This window comes from Bombina bombina, chromosome 3, assembly GCF_027579735.1.
Source record: "Bombina bombina isolate aBomBom1 chromosome 3, aBomBom1.pri, whole genome shotgun sequence".
Lineage (NCBI taxonomy): Eukaryota > Metazoa > Chordata > Amphibia > Anura > Bombinatoridae > Bombina > Bombina bombina.
Genome location: NC_069501.1, coordinates 1,142,830,813 through 1,142,853,119, shown reverse-complemented (window position 1 = coordinate 1,142,853,119; position 22,307 = coordinate 1,142,830,813). Strand labels below are relative to the sequence as shown.

General features: G+C 41.8%; 1 protein-coding gene across 1 annotated transcript in view; it reads right to left on the bottom strand.

The window, feature by feature from the left end:
- Nucleotides 1-22,307, bottom strand: part of PSPC1 (paraspeckle component 1) — a 442,506-nt gene that overhangs the window by 9,770 nt on the left and 410,429 nt on the right. Inside the window, exon 9 of the transcript XR_008401465.1 lies at nt 15,627-15,735. The gene's annotated coding sequence lies outside the window, so the exon portion shown is untranslated. The remainder of the gene's footprint in view (nt 1-15,626; nt 15,736-22,307) is intronic.

Sequence of the window (22,307 nt, the reverse complement as noted above, 5' to 3'; positions counted from 1 at the left end):
AGCTTGCAACGTCTCTGATCTGTCAAGAATATCTTCATGACTGAAGAATTTATTACCGTACCCAGGAATTCCACCCTGTTGCTGGGGACCAAGGAACTCTTTCCTTCCTTTATCTTCCACCCGTGGGATCGAAGGAGAAGAAGGAGAGCCTTTGAGAGATCCTCTGCAAGACTGTAGGACGGAGCCTGGACCAGGATTAACCTGCCTCTGGGCGGATATGACTTGAATCCTGTCCTGTAACCCTGGGCTACGACCTCCAGAACTCAATGGTCTATAACGTCTCTTCTCCAGGCCTCTACAAAAAGAGATCGTCTGCCCCCTACCTGATCCGCGGACGGATCTGCTTGGACTTGTTCTGCTTGGACTTGTTCCAAGAGATAGCTGGCTTCCAAGTTCCCTTGGACTGCTTAGACTTTGTGGCAGTCTGCTGGCGCTAAGACTTGTCCACATGAAAGAGATGAAAAGTAGACCCCTTGGGTGGTTTAGTCTTCTTATGAAGAAGGCACTCTTGCCACCGGTGACCGTAGATCTGATTGAATCTAGGCCTGGGCCAAACAAAACTTTCCCCTTGAACGGGAGGGAAAGCCAATGAGACTTGGAAGTCATGTCAGCAGACCACAACTTTAACCATAAAGCCCTGTGGGCTAAAACAGAAAAACCTGATGTCTTACCATTCAGGCGAATAATCTGCATGTTAGCATCACAAAAGAACGAATGCGCTACCCTTAAGGCCTTAATTCGTTCCTGAATTTCTTCGAGGGGAGTCTACACCTCGACCATCGTTGACAGAGCGCCACACCAGTAGGTAGCCGCACCTGCCGCCGCCGATTGAAAAACAAACCCCATGAGTTGGAACATGTTCTGCAACATGGACTCCATCTTTTTATCCATGGGTTCCTTGAAAGAAGAGATATCCTCAAGCGGAATATTCATTCTCTCAGTGAGCATGGAGATAGCACTATCCACCTTAGGGACAGTTCCCCACAGTTCAAGCTGTGAGTCCAGAATGGGGAATAGCTATTTAAAAGAAGAATTGGGAGGAAAAGTATGAGCAAAGTTTCTCCCATTAATTCTTAATAATAATAGCCATCTTGATGGGAACCGGGAAGGCCTGAGGCACTACCCTGTCCTCATACACCCTATCAAGTTTAGGGATCTAAGGTTCCTCCGGTAGTTTCGGTTCCGGAACCTCCAACGTAGCAAGCTCCTCTTTCAACAGGAAGCGCAAATGCTCCATTTTAAACTTAAAATCTGGTTCCTCCACGGATGGAGGCCTAGAAGTAGCCGATTCCGAACCAGAAGCGACATCCTCCGATAAGTCGGTGTTGTCCTCAGTGGATAATCTGAGACATCCAGTGGAGTCAAAGACCCCTGAGACAGATAGCAGTGCCGTACCTTTTACTTGCGCTTAGAACTGATCTCTAACTGATCGGCGGCCAAAGGGCCCCTCCCATAGGAGGATTAGTAGTGCCCTGGGGAACTGCTTGTGTAATCAGAGATGAGTGCAGGGAACGCACCTCGCGGGGCAAATAACCCTTTAGATGGACGGCTCTTTCGTACTAAATATTCTATTCTTTTTAGATATAGCAATATTACCAAAGCATGTGGAACAGAGTTGAGTAGGCGTTTCAACTGGAACCTCCTCACAATATACAAAGTTAATAGGTTTAGATAAAGAGGGAGTATCCTCTAACATATCAGAGTCCTCCATTTAGCTTGCGCCTTTATTACGGACTTGATAAAAAGTTAAATGGCACCTTTATATCCCAGGGCACTCACTACCTCCTATGACCTGGACTACAAGAAACAGCTTTGTCTTCTCCGAACACAGGTTGAGAAAGAGGAAGTTACAGAGGCCACACCCGGTCACATGGAGTGCCATGCAGGACCGCCCCTGGACTCTAGAGAAGAAAGCACCAAAAAAGCCTGCCTCAATCTCTCTCTAAGAGAACTGACTGTTCCACACTGACAGAGCCTCATCTCACACAAATGCAGTATAAAACACAATAAACAATATTATGCACAATAAAAACACAATATATGCTTACCTGATAAATGTATTTCTCTTGTGGTGTATCCAGTCCACGGATCATCCATTACTTGTGGGATATTCTCATTCCCAACAGGAAGTTGCAAGAGGACACCCACAGCAGAGCTGTAATATAGCTCCTCCCCTAACTGTCATAGCCAGTCATTCGACCGAAAACAAGCCGAGAAAGGAGGAACCATAGGGTGTAGTGGTTACTGTAGTTTAAATTTAAAAATTACCTGCCTTAAAATTACAGGGCGGGCCGTGGACTGGATACACCACAAGAGAAATAAATTTATCAGGTAAGCATAAATTGTGTTTTCTCTTGTAAGGTGTATCCAGTCCACGGATCATCCATTACTTGTGGGATACCAATACCAAAGCTAAAGTACACGGATGAAGGGAGGGACAAGGCAGGAACTTAAATGGAAGGAACCACTGCCTGTAAAACCTTTCTCCCAAATATAGCCTCCGAAGAAGCAAAAGTATCAAATTTGTAAAATTTTGAAAAAGTATGAAGCGAAGACCAAGTCGCCGCCTTGCAAATCTGTTCAACAGAAGCCTCATTTTTAAAGGCCCAAGTGGAAGCCACAGCTCTAGTGGAATGAGCTGTAATCCTTTCAGGAGGCTGCTGTCCAGCAGTCTCATAGGCTAAGCGGATTAAGCTTCTTAGCCAAAAAGAAAAAGAGGTTGCCAAAGCCTTTTGACCTCTCCTCTGTCCAGAGTAGACAACAAACAAAGCAGATGTTTGACGAAAATCTTTAGTAGCTTGTAAGTAAAACTTTAAAGCACAGACCACGTCCAGATTGTGTAACACAAGGATGGAACCACAATCTCTTGATTTATATTTTTGTTAGATACCACCTTAGGTAAGAACCCAGGTTTGGTACGCAGGACTACCTTATCCGTATGAAAAATCAGATAAGGAGAATCACATTGTAAGGCAGATAGCTCAGAGACTCTACGAGCCGAGGAAATAGCTACCAAAAAAAAAAAAAAAAGAACTTTCCAAGATAAAAGTTTGATATCTATGGAATGAAGAGGTTCAAATGGAACTCCTTGAAGAACCTTAAGAACCAAGTTTAAGCTCCATGGTGGAGCAACAGGTTTAAACACAGGCTTGATTCAAACTAAAGCCTGACAAAATGCCTGAAAGTCTGGAACATCTGCCAGACGCTAGTGCAAAAGAATAGACAGAGCAAAAATCTGTCCCTTTAAGAAACTAGCTGACAATCCTTTTTCCAAACCTTCTTGGAGAAAAGATAAAATCCTAGGAATCCTGACCTTACTCCATGAGTAACCCTTGGATTTACACCAATAAAGATATCTACGCCATACCTTATGGTAAATTTTCCTGGTGACAGGCTTTCGTGCCTGTATTAAGGTAATAACTGACTCGGAGAAGCCACGCTTTGATAAAATCAAGCATTCAATCTCCAGGCAGTCAGCCTCAGAGAAATTAGATTTGGATGGTTGAAAGGACCCTGAAGTAGAAGGTCCTGTCTCAAAGGCAGAGACCATGGTGGAAAGGATGACATGTCCACTAGATCTGCATACCAGGTCCTGCGTGGCTACGCAGGTGCTATCAGAATCACTGATGCTCTCTCCTGCTTGATCTTGGCAATCAGTCGAGGGAGCAGAGGAAACAGTGGAAACACATAAGCCAGGATGAAAGACCAGGGCGCTGCTAGAGTATCTATCAGTGTCGCCTTGGGATCCCTGGACCTGGATCCGTAACATGGAAGCTTGGCGTTCTGGCGAGACGCCATGAGATCCAGTTCTGGTTTGCCCCAACGGAGAATCAGTTGTGCAAATACCTCCGGATGGAGTTCCCACTCTCCCGGATGAAAAGTCTGACGACTTAGAAAATCCGCCTCCCAGTGCTCTACACCTGGGATATGGATAGCTGATAGGTGGCAAGAGTGAATCTCTGCCCAGAGAATTATTTTTGAAACTTCTAACATCTCTAGGGAACTTCTTGTTCCCCCTCGATGGTTGATGTAAGCTACAGTCGTGATGTTGACCGACTGAAATCTGATGTACCTCAGAGTTGCTAACTGAGGCCAAACCTGAAGAGCCTTGAATATCGCTCTTAGTTCCAGAATATTTATTGGAAGGAGACACTCCTCCTGAGTCCACGATCCCTGAGCCTTCAGGGAGTTCCAGACTGCACCCCAACCTAGAAGGCTGGCATTTGTTGTTACAATAGTCCAATCTGGCCTGCGAAGGTCATACCTTTGGACAGATGGACCCGAGATAGCCACCAGGGAAGAGGATCCCTGGTCTCTTGGTCCAGATTCAGTTGAGGGGCCAAATCTGTATAATCCCCGCTCCACTGACTGAGCCTGCATAGTTGCAGCGGTCTGAGATGTAAGCGTGCAAACGGCACTTTGTCCATTGCCGCTACCATTAAGCCGATTACTTCCATACACTGAGCCACCAAAGGGCGCGGAATGGAATGAAGAACCCGACAGGAATTTAGAAGGTTTGATAACCTGGACTCCGTCAAGGTAAATTTTCATTTCTACAGAATCTATCAGAGTCCCTAGAAAGGAAACTCTTGTGAGTGGGGATAGAGAACACTTTTCCTCGTTCACTTTCCACCCATGCGACCTCAGAAATGCCAGTACTACGTCCGTATGAGACTTGGCAATTTGGATGTTTGACGCCTGTATCAGGATGTCGTCTAAATAAGGGGCTACTGCTATGCCCCGCGGCCTTAGGACCGCCAAAAGCGACCCTAGAACCTTTGTAAAGATTCTTGGGACTGTAGCTAATCCAAAGGGAAGAGCTACAAGTGGTAATGCTTGTCTTGAAAGGCAAACCTGAGAAACCGATGATGATCTTTGTGTATCGGAATGTGAAGATAAGCATCCTTTAGATCCACTCTAGTCATATATTGACCCTCCTGGATCAGTGGTAGGATGGTACGAATAGTTTCCATCTTGAACGACGGAACTTTGAGGAATTTGTTTAAGATCTTTAGATCCAAAATCGGTCTGAAGGTTCCCTCTTTTTTGGGAACCACAAACAGATTTGAGTAAAAACCCTGTTCCTGTTCCTCCTTTGGAACTGGATGGATCACTCCCATAACTAGGAGGTCTCGTACACAGTGTAAGAATGCCTCACTCTTTATCTGGTTTGCAGATAATTGTGAAAGGTGAAATCTCCCTTTTGGGGGGGAAGCTTTGAAGTCCAGAAGATATCCCTGGGATATAATTTCCAACGCCCAGGGATCCTGAACATCTCTTGCCCATGCCTGGGCGAAGAGTGAAAGTCTGCCCCCTACTAGATCCGTTACCGGATAGGGGGTTGTTCCTTCATGCTGTCTTGGAGGCAGCAGCAGGCTTTTTGACCTGCTTACCTTTTTTCCAGGTCTGGTTTGGTCTCCAGACCGTCTTGGATTGAGCAAAAGTTCCCTCTTGTTTATTATTAGAGGAAGTTGATGCCGCACCTGCCTTGAAGTTTCGAAAGGCACGAAAATTAGACTGTTTGGCCCTAGATTTGGACCTGTCCTGAGGAAGGGCACAACCTTTTCCTCCCGTGATATCAGCAATAATCTCCTTCAAACCAGGCCCGAATAGGGTCTGCCCCTTGAAGGGAATGTTAAGTAGCTTAGATTTTAAAGTCACGTCAGCTGACCATGATTTAAGACATAGCGCTCTGCGCGCCTGTATAGCAAAACCAGAATTCTTAGCCGTTAGTTTATTCAAATGAACAATGGCATCAGAAATAAAATAATTGGCTAGCTTAAGTGCTCTAAGTTTGCCAAGTATGTCATCCAATGGAGTCTCTACCTGTAAAGCCTCTTCCAGAGACTCAAACCAGTACGCCGCAGCAGCAGTGACAGGGGCAATGCATGCAATGGGCTGTAGGATAAAACCTTGTTGAATAAATATTTTCTTAAGGTAACCTTCTAATTTTTTATCCATTGGCTCTAAAAAAGCACAACTGTCCTCGACAGGGATAGTAGTACGCTTTGCTAGAGTAGAAACTGCTCCCTCCACCTTAGGGACTGTCTGCCATAAGTCCTGTGTGGTGGCGTCTATTGGAAAACATTTTTCTAAAAATAGGAGGGGAAGAGAACGGCACACCTGGTCTATCCCATTCCTTATTAATAATTTCTGTAAACCTTTTAGGTATTGGAAAAACATCAGTACACACCGGCACTGCAAAGCATTTATCCAGTCTACAAAATTTCTCTGGCACTGCAATGGTATCACAGTCATTCAGAGCAGCTAAAACCTCCCTAAGTAACACGCGGAGGTGTTCAAGCTTAAATTTAAATGTAGAAATATTAGAATTAGGTATCTTTCCTGAGTCATTAACATCACCCACTGACTGAAGCTCTCCTTCCACAGCTTCTGCATATTGTGAGGCAGTCTCAGACATGGTTCTTAAAGCGTCAGTATGCTCTGCATTTTGTCTCACCCCAGAGCTATCTCGCTAACCTCTAAGTTCAGGTAGTCTGGATAATACAGCTGACAGTGTATTATCCATGACTGCCGCCATGTCTTGTATTTATTATTTATTTATTATCGATTATTTGTAGAGCGCCAACAGATTCCGCAGCGCTATATAAAGTAAACGCTATGGGCGCCCTAGATGTACTTGGCGCCATTTGAGCGTGAGTCCCTTGGGCGGGAGTCAAAGGGTCTGACACGTGGGGAGAGTTAGTCGGCATAACTTTCCCCTCGTCAGATTCCTCTGGCGATCATTTTTTAAAAAACAGAATATGATCTTTATTGCATAAAATGAAATCAGTACATTTGGTACACATTCTAAGAGGGGGTTCCACCATGGCTTTTAAACATAATGAACAAGGAGTTTCTTCTATGTCAGACATGTTTATACAGACTAGCAATGAGACTAGCAAGCTTGGAAAACACTTTAAATCAAGTTAACAAGCAAATATAAAAAACGGTACTGTGCCTTTAAGAGAAACAAATTTTGTCAGAATTTGAAAAACAGTGAAAAAATGCAGTAAATCAAACGAAATTTTTACAGTGTATGTAATAGGCTAGCAGAGCATTGCATCCACTTGCAAATGGATGATTAACCCCTTAGTTAAAAAAACAGATAAAAAAACGAAATAGACTTTTTTTTTTTTTTTTTAACAGTCACAACCAACTGCCACAGCAAGCTGTGGTCCTACCTTCCCCAATAAACGACTTTGGAAAGCCTTTGAGCCCTTTAGAGATGTCCTATAGCATACAGGGGACTCCTGAGGGAAGCTGGATGTCACAGTTTGTAATTTTAACTGCACCAACTGTAACTTTTATACTATAACAGTGGAAAGCCTCAGTAAAACTGTTTCTAGTCAAAATTTAAGCCAGCCATGTGGAAAAAACTAGGCCCCAATAAAGTTTTATCACCAATGCATATATAAAAACGATTAAACATGCCAGAAAACGTTTATATTGCAATATCATAAGGGTATTACCCCTGGGAGTAAGCATACCAGTCGTTATTAAATCACTGTATTCAGGCTTAACTTACATTAATCCGGTATCAGCAGCATTTTCTAGTGTTTTCCATCTCTAGAAAAAATTATAACTGCACATACCTGATAGCAGAATAAACTGCACGCCATTCTCTTGCTGAAGTTACCTCATCTGTGTAATCCCCTCAGACATATGTGAGAATAGCAATGGATCTTAGTTACAACCTGCTAAGATCATAGAAACCTCAGGCAGATTCTTCTTCTATTTACTGCCTGAGATAAAATAGCACAACTCCGGTACTATTTAAAAATAACAAACTTTTGATTGAAGAAAATAAACTAACTATATTTAACCACTCTCTCCTACAACATCCTAGCTTGTTGAGAGTTGCAAGAGAATGACTGGCTATGACAGTTAGGGGAGGAGCTATATTACAGCTCTGCTGTGGGTGTCCTCTTGCAACTTCCTGTTGGGAATGAGAATATCCCACAAGTAATGGATGATCCGTGGACTGGATACACCTTACAAGAGAAATCCCCTTGTTCAATAACCCCCTTCCATGGGTATTACCCTAGATTCTATAAAAATAAAGGAGCCACACTGTGACCCTGTCTTCTTACGTTATCATATATACAGGTGACCCTCGTTTTACAACGGTTCAATTTACACTGTTTCAGAATAACAATCTTTTTTTCCAGTCATGTGACTGCTATTGAAAAGCATTGAGAAGCAGTGCATTTATTAAAATAGCCAGTAGGTGGAGCTGTCCGCTTGTGTTGCAGCAAAGCCAAGCAAGCTGAAATTAATCAGTTTACCCAGACCTGAGCTATCGAGCAGATTTCAAAGGAACAAGATCTTCCTGTCTATAAATCAGTCCAGATTGGAATGCATAGTAAGAACTGTTTCCAGAAAAATGCAAGTGAAGTCTGTGTTGTGTGATTATTTTATTAGGTTTATAATGCTGTTTAGCATTTAAAGTCTTCATTTCAAAGCTTTAAAAATAAATGTATTAGGTTCCAGGCCCCTCTCAAAATTGTCATAAGTAACACCTATCTCCCTCACTTCCCATTGACTTACATTATAAACTGGGTTTCAATTGACAACGGTTTTGATTTACAACCATTCCTTCTGGAACCTAACCCCAGCGTAAACTGAGGGCTACCTGTATATATATATATATATATATATATATGAGAAACGATCTTACCAGAATCAACACCGTGGAACAGGAACACAGCCTTTTAAGTGTGACAGGATAGTAGCATCGCTCCTGACATGGACTTTAGAGCATAAATGCAGGCAGCGAAACTCATCAACGCTAATTGCTAAGCTGTTTATCTGAGTCGGGATGGGTTCGTAGAAAGACTCTCCGTGCATCTCTGGACTCTAGCATTCATCCATGCTCTCACTGAGAGGCTGACAGGACTACTTAAAACTCCAGTCCCATTTCGAAGAGTACTACCCTCCATAAGAGACTACTCAGAATCTTCCGACACTTATCTGCCAACCTCCTGTGATGAAAGCCAAAGAATGACTGGAGGATGAGGGGAGTGGGGGAGGTATTTAAGCATTTGGCTGGGGTGTCTTTGCCTCCTCCTGGTTGGCCAGGTTCTTAATTCCCACAAGTAATGAATGAAGCAGTGGACTCTCCTCCCATTAAGATGGAAATGAATAACCCACGTGACTATCTTGTGGACACACCATTCATTGTAGAAAATTACAATACGATGAACCTTTACCAATGAGTGTCTATTTAAATCTGCAATTGAAATCTGATATTAAAAAATGTCTTAAAGGGATACTTAACCCAATTTTTTTCTGTCATGCTTCAGACAGAGCATGCAATTATAAACAACTTTCTAATTTACTCCTTTTATCAACTTTTAAAAAGCAGGAATGTAAGCATAGGAGCCAGACCATTTTTGGTTCAGCACCCTGGATAGAGCTTGCTGATTTGTGGCTGCATTTGGGTTCAGTATCCCTTTAAATAACTATTTAACTCTTTCAGTAGTAGGGTCCTAGATGAATTTTCCTCACTCTGGTGCTGGACACATTCTCAACATTTTCAACATATGGAAAAATATCTGTTGCCTTTCAAAAAAACTAAATTTATGCTTACCTGATAAATTACTTTCTTTTACGATATGACGAGTCCACGGATTTCATCCTTACTTGTGGGATATTAACCTCCTGCTAACAGGAAGTGGCAAAGAGCACCACAGCAGAGCTGTATATATATAGCCCCTCCCCTTCCCCTCCACCCTCAGTCATTCAGCCGAAGGCATAGGAAGAGAAAAAGGAAAGGCTAAAAAGGTGCAGAGGTGACTGAAGTTTACAAAAAATATAAAGAAAAACCGTCTTAAAAAGAACAGGGTGGGCCGTGGACTCGTCATATCGTAAAAGAAAGTAATTTATCAGGTAAGCATAAATTTTGTTTTCTTTTACAAAGATATGACTAGTCCACGGATTTCATCCTTACTTGTGGGAAACCAATACCAAAGCAATAGGACACGGATGAAAGGGATGGACAAGACAGGAACCTAAACGGAAGGCACCACTGCTTGAAGAACGTTTCTCCCAAAGATAGCCTCAGAAGAAGCAAAAGTATCAAATTTGTAAAATTTGTAAAAAAAAGTGTGAAGGGACGACCAAGTCGCAGCCTTACAAATCTGTTCCACAGATGCATCATTTTTAAAAGCCCATGTGGAAGCCACAGCCCTAGAAGAATGAGCCGTAATTCTTTCAGGAGGCTGCTGTCCAGCAGTCTCATATGCCAGGCGGATGATCCTTCTCAGCCAAAAAGAAAGAGAGGTAGCAGTAGCTTTCTGACCCCTACGCTTTCCAGAATAAACAATGAATAATGAAGATGATTGACGGAAATCCTTAGTTGCCTGTAAGTAAAACTTTAAGGCACGGACCACGTCCAAGTTATGTAACAGACGCTCCTTCTTAGAAGAAGGATTAGGACACAAGGAAGGAACAACAATTTCCTGATTAATATTCTTATTCGAAACAACCTTAGGAAGGAACCCAGGTTTGGTACGTAAAAACCACCTTATCAGAATGAAATATGAGATAAGGCGAATCACACTGTAATGCTGAAAGCTCAGAAATTCTTCGAGCAGAAGAAATAGCAACCAAAAACAGAACTTTCCAAGATAGTTTATTATCTATGGAATGCATTGGTTCAAACGGAACCCATTGCAGAACTTGAAGAACTAAATTCAAACTCCAGGGAGGAGTACTAGATCTAAATACAGGCTTAATTCTAGATAGAGCCTGACAAAAAGACTGAACATCTGATACATTTGCCAAACGTTTGTGAAACAGAATTGACAAAGCTGAAATTTGTCCCTTTAAGGAACTTGCTGATAACCCTTTCTCCAATCCTTCTTGGAGAAAAGACAAAATCCTAGGAATCCTAACTTTACTCCATGAGTAACCCTTGGATTCACACCAAAAAGACATTTACGCCATATCTCATGATCGATTTTTCTAGTGACAGGCTTTCTAGCCTGTATCAAAGTATTGATAACTGAACCAGAGAATCGTCGCTTTGATAAAATCAAGCGTTCAATCTCCACGCAGTCAGTTGCAGAAAAATTAGATTTGGATGTTGGAAAGGACCTTGAATGAGAAGGTCCTGTCTCAATGGAAGTTTCCATGGTGGCAGAGAGGACATGTCCACTAGATCCGCATACCAAGTCCTGCTCGGCCACGCAGGCGCTATCAGGATCACTGAAGCTCTCTCCTGTATGATTCGAGCAATCACGCATGGAAGGAGAGGAAACGGTGGAAACACATAAGCTAGGCTGAACAACCAAGGTACTGCCAAGGCATCTATCAGTTCGGCCTGAGGATCCCTTGACCGGGATCCGTATCTTGGAAGATTGACATTCTGACGAGATGCCATCAAAACCAATTCCGGTCTGCCCCATCTGAGAATCAATGAGGCAAATACCTCCGGGAGAAGTTCCCACTCCCCCGGATGAAAAGTCTGTCGACTTAGAAAATCTGCTTCCCAGTTCTCTACCACTGGGATGTAGATTGCTGACAGATGACAAGAGTGGGCCTCTGCCCAACTGATTATCTTGGATACTTCTATCATCGCTAAGGAACTCCTTGTTTCCCCCTGATGATTGACATATGCCACAGTCGTTATGTTGTCCGACTGGAATCTGAAGCGCATTGAATATTGCTCTCAGTTCCAGAATATTGATTGGAAGTAGAGACTCCACCTGAGTCCAAACACCCTGAGCCTTCAGGGAGTTCCAAACTGCACCCCAGCCCAGAAGGCTGGCATCTGTTGTCACTATCACCCACGAGGGTCTGCAGAAACAAGTCCCCTGGGACAGATGATCTGGCAACAACCACCAAAGAAGAGACTTTCTGGTCTCTTGATCCAGAATTATCTTTGGAGATAATTCCGCATAATCCCCATTCCACTGACCAAGCATGCACAGTTGCAGTGATCTGAGATGAAAGCGAGCAAACGGAACAATGTCCATTGCCGCTACCATTAATCCGATTACCTCCATACACTGAGCCACTGATGGCCGAGGAATGGACAGAACTGCTCGGCAAGTATTCAAAATCTTTGATTTTCTGACCTCCGTCAGAAATACTTTCATGGCTACCGAGTCTATAAGAGTTCCCAGAAAAGGAACCCTTGTCTGTGGAACAAGTGAACTCTTCTCTATGTTCACCTTCCAGCCGTGAGTTCTCAGAAAAGACAACACTGTGTCTGTGTGAGATTTTGTCAGATGATATGTTGACACCTCAATCAGAATATCGTCCAGATAAGGCGCCACCGCTATCCCTTACGGTCTGAGAACTGCCAAAAGAGACCCTAGAACCTTTGTGAAGATTCTGGGTGCTGTGGCCAACCCAAAAGAAAAAGCCACAAACTGATAATGTTTGTCCAAGAAGGCAAACCTTAGAAACCGATGATGATCTTTGTGGATCGGAATATGAGGTAAGCATCCTTCAAATCCACGGTAGTCATATATTGACCCTCCTGGATCATTAGCAAAATAGTTCGAATTGTCTCCATCTTGAATGATGGAACTCTTAGAAATTTGTTTAAACACTTGAGGTCCAAAATGGGTCTGAACGTTCCCTCATTTTTGGGGACCACAAATAGGTTTGAGTAAAACCCCTGTCCCTGTTCCAATTTTGGAACAGGACAGATTACTCCCATAGTAAAAAGGTCTTTTACACAGCGTAAGAACGCCTCTCTCTTTATCTGGTTTGCAGATAATTTTGAAAGATGAAATCTACCTCTTGGGAGAAAATCCTTGAATTCCAATTGATAACCGTGGGTCACTATTTCTAGTGCCCAGGAATCCTGAACATGACTTGCCCAAGCCTGAGCAAAGAAAGAAAGTCTGCCCCCTACTAGATCCGGTCCCGGATCGGGGGCCACCCCTTCATGCTGCTTTGTGGAAGAAGAAGCGGGGGTCCTCCTTTAAAGTTCCGAAAGGAACGAAAATTATTCTGTTTACCCCTCATTTTAAACGACCTATCCTGAGGTAGGGCATGGCCCTTACCTCCTGTAATATCAGAAATGATCTCCTTCAATTCTGGCCCAAAAAGGGTCTTACCTTTAAAGGGAATAGCTAAAAGCTTATGTTTTGATGACACATCAGCAGACCAAGATTTGAGCCACAATGCTCTACGTGCTAAAATAGCAAATCCTGCATTTTTTGCCGCTAATTTAGAAATTTGAAAAGCGGCATCCGTAATAAAAGAATTAGCTAACTTAAGAGCCTTAATTCTATCTAGAATGTCATCTAATGGAGTCTCAACCTTTAAGAGACTCTTCTAGAGCCTCAAACCAAAAAGCTGCTGCAGTAGTTACTGGAACAATGCAAGCAGTAAATTGTAAAAGAAATCCCTGATTAACAAATAATTTCTTTAGTAGACCCTCTAATTTCTTATCCATAGGAACCTTGAAAGCACAATGGGTATAGTAGTATGCTTAACTAGGGAAGATATAGCTCCCTCTACCTTAGGGACCACTTGCCATGAGTCCCGAATGGTATCTGATATAGGAAATATTTTCTTAAAATTAGGAGAGGGAGAAAACGGTATACCTGGTCTATCCCATTCCTTACTAATAATTTCCGAAATTCTCTTAGGAACCGGAAAAACATCAGTGTAAGTAGGAACTTCCAAATATTTATTCATTTTACCCAATTTCTCTGGAGGAATCACAATAGGATCACAATCATCCAGAGTCTCTAAAACCTCCCTAAACAACAGGCAGAGGTGTTCAAGCTTAAATTTAAATGACATAGCATCCGAATCTGTCTGAGGCAAAACATTCCCTGAATCAGAAATTTCACCCTCAGACAGTAATTCCCTAATCCCCAACTCAGAGCACTGTGAGGGAACATCGGTAATAGCTAATAAAGCATCAGAGGATTCAGTATTTACATTAATACTTGACCTACTGCGTTTACCCTGCACTGTTTGCTGCTGCTAAACCTGAAGAAATACTGCACCCAGAAGCAAGGGCAGAAATAAGGCTTTAGAAGTACTTATATATCAACATATAGTCAAAAGATAGATAAAAATACACTCTGCACCTCGCCATAGCTCTGTTGTGGCGCCTACCTGCCCCCAGGGTACTTTGAATCAAGTTTCCAACCCTTCAGACCAGCTACACAGTCCAGGAGCCACGAGTTCCATATCCCCCTGAGAAAAATAGTACGCACCGGTACCATTTAAAATAAAAAAACTTCTTGATTGAAGAAACTAAAACTAACACCTCACTTTACCATGTCTTCCTAGTATAACACAGGCAAAGTGTCAGGTGTACTCGCATCTGTCCCTCTAACTACCTGAACTTCTACCAATCTCCTCCCTATTTAAGCTCTTCCTGCCCATCTTACAGTGCTTAGTATTGTTGATGTACTCTCAACCTACTGTGAGCCTCCTTCCTGTGAATGCTGTTCACTTCTGAGTATTTGTCCAACTCCTAACACAGTTTTACAAACACCTGTGAAACGCTGTTTCACTCACAGATCTATTTCCACAGCCTTTACGGATACCCTTGAATTCTCCCTGTACATTGCTTTCCCTACCTTCAAGTTAACTTTTTGCCGTCCTGCTCAAAGCAATCCCTGCCTTCCTAAACCGAATAACCGGATCAGCTGCACCCTCCGCAACGCGATGACGTCACATGCCAGCTGCTCTTTCATCTGCCACAAGCGGGCCACTCTGCAGAGGTCTGGAACCCGTTACCAGTACGAATCAGCATTCAATACTCTCTGGTAAGACCAGCCACTATTAAGCTGAAGTTTCAGTCACTACTCTAATGGTTATATGTTGTTTAAGATATATACGTCAAACTCTCATTTTAACAACTGCTAAGTACTTTTCCAACGGCATCAAGTAATCTTTATATGTGTGTGCCCGTTCAACTCAGGGACTCTTGCTGCACTTATTTTCTGCCCAACATACCTGCTTACTTGTTAACTAATACCAATGTCAGGATTCCATGTTATTCCCCCTGCTGCAATTATTCAGTGCTAACAGCACAGGTGGCAGCAATAGGGAGAACTGACATATTAGCTCCTGTATATAAAATCCAGCAAGTTGTTAAATCTGGTTCAACATTGTTGCCTTCCCAAAATAACTGTTGTTCCTTATATAACATCTTCCTACAAATCTACACTTTATTTCTTATAAAGACCAGCAGTTGCGGTCCATTTTACTAACACTGCTCACAAACTCATATCTTTTAGATATTACTAATTTTGGGCGTGACACAAAGAGAATGACTGGCGGGTGGAGGGGAAGGGGAGGGGCTATATATACAGCTCTGCTGTGGTGCTCTTTGCCACTTCCTGTTAGCAGGAGGTTAATATCCCACAAGTAAGGATGAAATCCGTGGACTCGTCATATCTTTGTAAAAGAAATAAACTTCTCAGATTGTGGTATAATGATAATTGAAACGCCTGTATCAGTTTATTAAATATACATACATACAAACATACACACACACACACCACTTGTGTATTAAAGAAATCATACTAAGTACAATTTGCTTACTCATAACACAAATAATAGAGAATATGCTCAGATTTTCAAAGCACCATAGTTATCACTGAAATAATATAAAATTCATAAATCTGTATTTCCCTTACCTGAAAAGAAGAGAGATGTGGCGTTCCTCCCAAGTGCCAGGTTAGCGTCATTGCAGAGACATTGTTTAGTTATTCCAAATTAACCATTGCATAAAATTATTATGTTTACCTAAAAAAAAAAAAAAAAAAGTCAATCTACAAAATTTTAATTATTAATAAAATATAATTTTATAAATAAAATGGTCTGCCTGCAAATAACCTGTCTATGCTTGCATAAACATTGTTTTTAAAATAATATTAGCCCATTTGTTTTTTGTATGCACAGTATAATATGGAAATATTAAAATACAGCCTATATCTAACCGGGAGCAATCATATTCTTACTGCAGTTGCTGTACTTTTCTATGTACAACACACATGTACTATTCCTAAATAGAAAATTCAAACATTTTTATCAAGAGGTGGATGGATTATGAATACATATTTTTAGTGTGTGAACATCTCATATAAATATTAATAAATGAGAATGGGTTTGTAATAGCATGGGCTATACCAATACAGGTTTTGGTCTAAGTATCTTAGTATATATTATATACATACACACACATACATATATACACGCACACACACAGTATCTCACAAAAATTCAATCCCCCTCCTTACATTTTTGTAAACATTTTATTGTATCTTTTCATGTGACAACACTGAAGAAATGACACTTTGCTACAATGTAGTGAGTGTACAGCCTGTATAACAGTGTAAATTTGCTGTCCCTCAAAATAAATCAACACACAGCCATTAATGTCTAAACTGTTGGCAACAAAAGTGAGTACACCCCTAAGTGGAAATGTCCAAATTGGGCCCAATTAGCCATTTTCCTTTCCCGGTGTCATGTGATTCGTTAGTGTTACAAGGTCTCAGGTGTGAATGTGGAGCGGGTGTGTTAAATTTGGTGTTATCGCTCCCACACTCTCTCATACTGGTCACTGGAAGTTCAACATGTCACCTCGTGAAGAAGGGGAGAAAGATGAACCAAGTCTCTCCCATTCATTCTTTACAATATTCACAATCTTTACGGGAACCGGGAAAGTCTGGGGCACCACCCTGTCCTCAAACTTTATCAAGCTTAGGAATAGAAGGTTCCTCCGGTAACTTCAGTTCCGGAACCTCTAGAGTAGCCAACACCTCTTTTAATAAAAAGCGTAAGTGCTCCATCCTAAACCTAAAGACTGGTTCCTCCAAAGCCGGAGGTTTAGAGGCTGCAGATTCTGACCCAGAGAAAGAGTCCTCCATAGTATCGGAGTCCTCTGCCTCAGCAGATAATCTAGTCTCAGATACATCCAACAGAGTAGATGACCCCTGGGAAGGATAGCAATGTTTAACCTTTTGCTTGGGCTTAGCAGTGTGAGGTAAAGCACTGAAGGGCGCAGACACAGCCGTTTGCAACTGATCAGCAAAATCTGGTGGCCAGAGGGCCCTTCCCGCAGGATTAGTAGTGCACTGGGGAGCTGCATGTGTAAACAGAGATGATTGTAGGGAACGCACCTCACGGGACGGAGACTCCTCAGAGGTGGACGGCTCAGTGGTACGTAACATCTTATTCTTTTTAGATATCACTATTTTATCAAGGCATGTGGAACATAGTTGAGCAGGCGGATATACTGTAGCATCCTCACAATAAGCACAGGCATTAGATTTAGGCATAGAGGGAGTACCCTCTAATGCATCAGAGTCCTCCATAGCTTGCGCCTTTAATATGGACTATAGAAAATAAAGGAAAAGGAAGAGAAAGAGGTCACATGGAGTGCCATGCAGGACCGCCCCTGCAGCTGAAAAAAAGCCTACCAACTAAACGTGCTGCGCAGTAAACAAAATGACAGAAATGCCTGACTGTTCACACATTGTCAGAGTCACATCTCACACATATCGCAGCAAAAAAAAAAACCACAATAAAAAAATCATGTATATATCCCCCCCCGGTTCAATAATCACCTTCCGGAGATATTAACCCTTGATTCTATACAGATAAAAGGAGTCATACTGTGACCCTTTCTTCTTGCGTTATCATTACAGGTATAAAAATGAAACAATCTTACCAGAATCTACACCGTGGAACAGGAACATGGCCTCTCAAGTTTAACAGTGTTGTAGCATCGCTCCTGACATGGACTTGAGTGATAGAAAGCAGGCAGTGAAACTCCTCAACACTGATTGCTTAAGGAGTTGTTAATATGAGTCTAGATGGTTTAGCAGAAAGACTCTCCCTGCATCTCCAGACACTAACATTCGTCAATGCTCTCACTGAGAGGCAGACAAGACTACTTAAAACTCCAGTCCCATTCCGAAGAGTTCTACCCTCCATAAGAGACTACTCCGAATCTTTTGACACTTCTCTGCCATCCTCCTGTGATGAAAGGCAAAGAATGACTGGGGGATGATGGGAGTGGGGGAGGTATATAAGCCTTTGGCTGGGGCGTCTTTGCCTCCTCCTGGTGGCCAGGTTCTGTATTTCCCACAAGTAATGAATGAAGCCGTGGACTCTCCTCGTATTAAGATGGAAAAAAGAATTGTTGCTCTACATAAAGATGGCCTAGGCTATAAAAAGATAGCCAAGACCCTGAAACTGAGCTGAAGCACGGTGGGCAAGACCATACAGCAGTTTCACAGGACAGGTTCCACTCAGAACAAGCCTTGCCATGGTCGACCAAAGAAGTTGAGTGCACATGCTAGGCGTCATATTTAGAGGTTGTCTTTGGGAAATAGACTTATGAGTGCTGCTAGCATTGCTGTAGTGGTGGGTCAGCCTGTCAGTGCTCAGACCATACACCGCACACTGCATCAAATTGGTCTGCATGGCTGTCGTCCTAGAAGAAAGCCTCTTCTAAAGATGATGCACAAGAAAGCCTGCAAACAGTTTGCTAAGACAAGCAGACTAAGGACATGGATTACTGGAACCATGTCCTGTGGTCTGATGAGACCAAGATAAACTTATTTGGTTCAGATGGTGTCAAGCGTGTGGGGTGGTAACCAGGTGAGGAGTTCAAAGACAAGTGTGTTTTGCCTTCAGTCATGCATGGTGGTGGGAGTGTCATGGTCTGGGCCTGCATGAGTGCTGCCGGCACTGGGAAGTTAAAGTTCATTGAGGGAACCCAACATGTACTGTGACATACTGAAGCAGAGCATGATCCCCACCCTTTGGAGACTGGGCTCCATGATAACGACCCCAAACACACCTCCAAGACGACCACTGCCTTGTTAAAGAAGCTGAGGGTAAAGGTGATGGACTGGTCAAGCATGTTTCAGACCAAAACCCTATTGAGCATCTGTGGGGCATTCTCAAAATGGAAGGTAGGGGAGCGCAAGGTCTCTAACATCCACCAGCTCTGTGATGTCGTCATGGAGGAGTTGAAGAGGACTCCAGTGGCAAACTGTGAAGCTCTGGCTGAACTCCATGCCCAAGAGGGTTAAGGCAGTGCTGGAAAATAATGGTGGCCACACAAAATATTGACACTTTGGGCCCAATTTGGACATTTCCACTTAGGAGTGTACTCACTTTTGTTGCCAACAATTTAGACATTAATGGCTGTATGTTGAGTTATTTTGAGGGGACAGCAAATTTACACTGTTATACAGGCTGTACACTTACTGCTTTACATTGTAGCAAAGTGTCATTTCTTCAGTGTTGTCACATGAAAAGATATAATAAAATATTTACAAAAATAGGGTGTACTTTTGTGAGATACTGTACATACACACAAAGTGAAGCAACCTACTTGTTTTTGTACACTGTGTTACTTTAAGATTTGTTAAACTGTACAAAACATCCAAAAGCTTCCCACTGAATGGAAAAAATAATTATATATATATATATATATACACACACACATACATATATATATATACATACACACACACACACACACATTTACTTAAAGATTCTGTTAACCGATAATTTTGTGCTGTCTATGGAATATTTCTCAACATGGCCGGTGCAAGAATTTTTGGCTACACAGGTCGAAGACACATTTTGCTGCCCCTGACGAAATGATTTAACCCTGCCATTACTGCTTCTTAACAACATGTTCTAGTGATGCGTTAAGCAGCTATAGATCGCTACTTTATCAATAATGATATCACATGAAATGATTGACTGTTAATCTGATTTATTATAATAGCTATAATTGATCATTTCTGCATAACAAAGTGGTGGATCGACACAACATATTAAATCAGTAGTGGCTCTGCATTATGATTCAAACAGTGGTGACAATATATAAAACATAAACACAAATATTGAGGGTAGATGACCTTCTTTTTTACCATTATACCTAGAATGATACTAGCATTTTTAACAGGAAAATGTATTAAGCTGCAGGTGGACAAGTTCTTATGCAAAGAACCTGTCCACCTGCAATCACCACTTGGCAAAATTTCAGACTGCTAAAGTGCTCTGTTGTTCAATCCTGCCCCCTGCTTTTTGGTGGTTTACCTAGGATAAGAAGCAGAGACTGCTTGTTAAATTTGCTGTTACAGACTTACTCTTGCAACCCTGAACGGCAAGTTCTCAGAAGCTGTGAATGCATTTTAATAAGTCGTTAAAGTCATGCAAACATTAATTTGCAGTGAATTACTTGCAAATTTTTGCCAGGGGATCAGTACAACTCACACTTATTTTGGACGTGTCACTGTATATTGATAATAATGAACATTTATACACTTCTAAACACAACACTCTCTGATAGTGTGAGGCTTCTACACACTAATAAACATGCTGCCCTGTATTATTAATGCAGAGTACCTATACACTGATAACATATGTTGCACTGTATAATGATGTGGAGAGTTCAGACACTAAAAAACAGAACAGGCTGTGATGTATAATGATGAGGGATGCCTATACACTAATGGTGAGCACTCTGTGCTGCATGATACCAAATATTTATACACTAAAAATTAACACACTGCACTGTATAATTACGGCAAGTATCTCTACACTAAAATTGGATATGTTGTAATGAATAATTATATGGTGATCTATACACTTAAATTTATAGGTATGTACGTAGACACATATACACACACACACACACATATTTAAATATTATATCTTTTTTGGAATATGCTGTGAATTTAAGTAATACACTTGAAAAAGGTCCAATGTCTGCCCCAAAACTTTGGGATGAGATTGTGAAGTGAGTTACAAAAAGTTGTTTTGTGAGGTGTGTGAAGCTGTTATATATATATATATATATATATATATATATATATATACATACACACACACTATATATATATATATATATATATATATATATATATATATATATATATATATATATACACACACACATACATACACACAGTTGTATGCAAAAGTTTAGGCACCCATGACAAATTCCATGATTTTCATTTAAAAATAATTGGGCGTTTGGATCAGGAATTTCATTTTGATCTATAAAATAACTGAAGGACACAGTAATATTTCAGTAGTGAAATGAGGTTTATTGGATTAACAGACTATGTTCAATATGCAACCAAACTAAATTAGACATGTGCATAAATTTGGGCACCCTTGTAATTTTGTTGATTTAAATACCTGTAACTACCTAGCACTGATTAATTGGAACACACAATTAGTTTGGTGAGCCCATTAAGCCTTGAACTTTATAGACAGGTGCATCCAATAATGAGAAAAGGTATTTAAGGTGGCCAATTGCAAGTTGTTCTTCTCTTTGACTCTCTGAAGAGTGGCAACATGGGGGCCTCAAAACAACTCTAAAATGACATTATGGTTTAGGGGAAGGCTACAAAAAGCTATTGCAGAGATGTAAGCTGTCAGTGTCCACTGTGAGGAACATAGTGAGGAAATGGAAGACCATAGGCACAGTTCTTGCTAAGGCTAGAAGTGGCAGGCCAAGTAAAATATCTGAGAGGTAAAGGATGGTGAACGGTCAAAAACAGCTCACAGACCACCTCCAAAGACCTACAACATCATCTTGCTGCAGATGGTGTCACTGTGCATCGTCAACCATTCAGCGCACTTTGCACAAGGAGAAGCTGTATGGGAGAGTGATGCAGAAGAAGCCTTTTCTGCACAAAAGCCACAAACAGAGTCGCTTGAGGTATGCAAATGCACATTTGGACAAGCCAGATTCATTTTGGAAGAAGGTGCTGTGGACTGATGAAACAAAGATTGAGTTATTTGGTCATAACAAGGGGCGTTATGCATGGAGGCAAAAGAACACAGCGTTCCAAGACAAACACTTGCCTACGTCATGGACTTGACACTACACATTCTGCATTACATCTATCTACAAAAACTATATACCAGGATGTTTCTTCCTAGATTCATTTTAATTCTTCAAATTCACTACATATTTTTAGGGACTTCTGTGGTGGCGGAATGACAAAGTCTACAAACAGTTGATTTAAAAATAAAAACACATACACACACAGGGCTCAAAATTTCCAATCACCCACTATCCATTGAACTGCAGCGAGCAGTTCATTCAACATTCACTCAATATCAAAGGCTGGGTGTGTAGGTGCAGAAGTGAAATACTGCTATAAAGATGGAGCGCCGCTGTGAAGGTGGAGCGCAGTTGTGTCGGTGTTGAGGCGCTGAGCACAGGCGACGTGGAGAGGTAGAAACATCGTCAACAGGAGTGCTGCTTATGCAATATGAGTAAGGACCTGCGCTGGCTGATTTGAGGCCTGGGGGCAATAAAAAATGAGGGCATT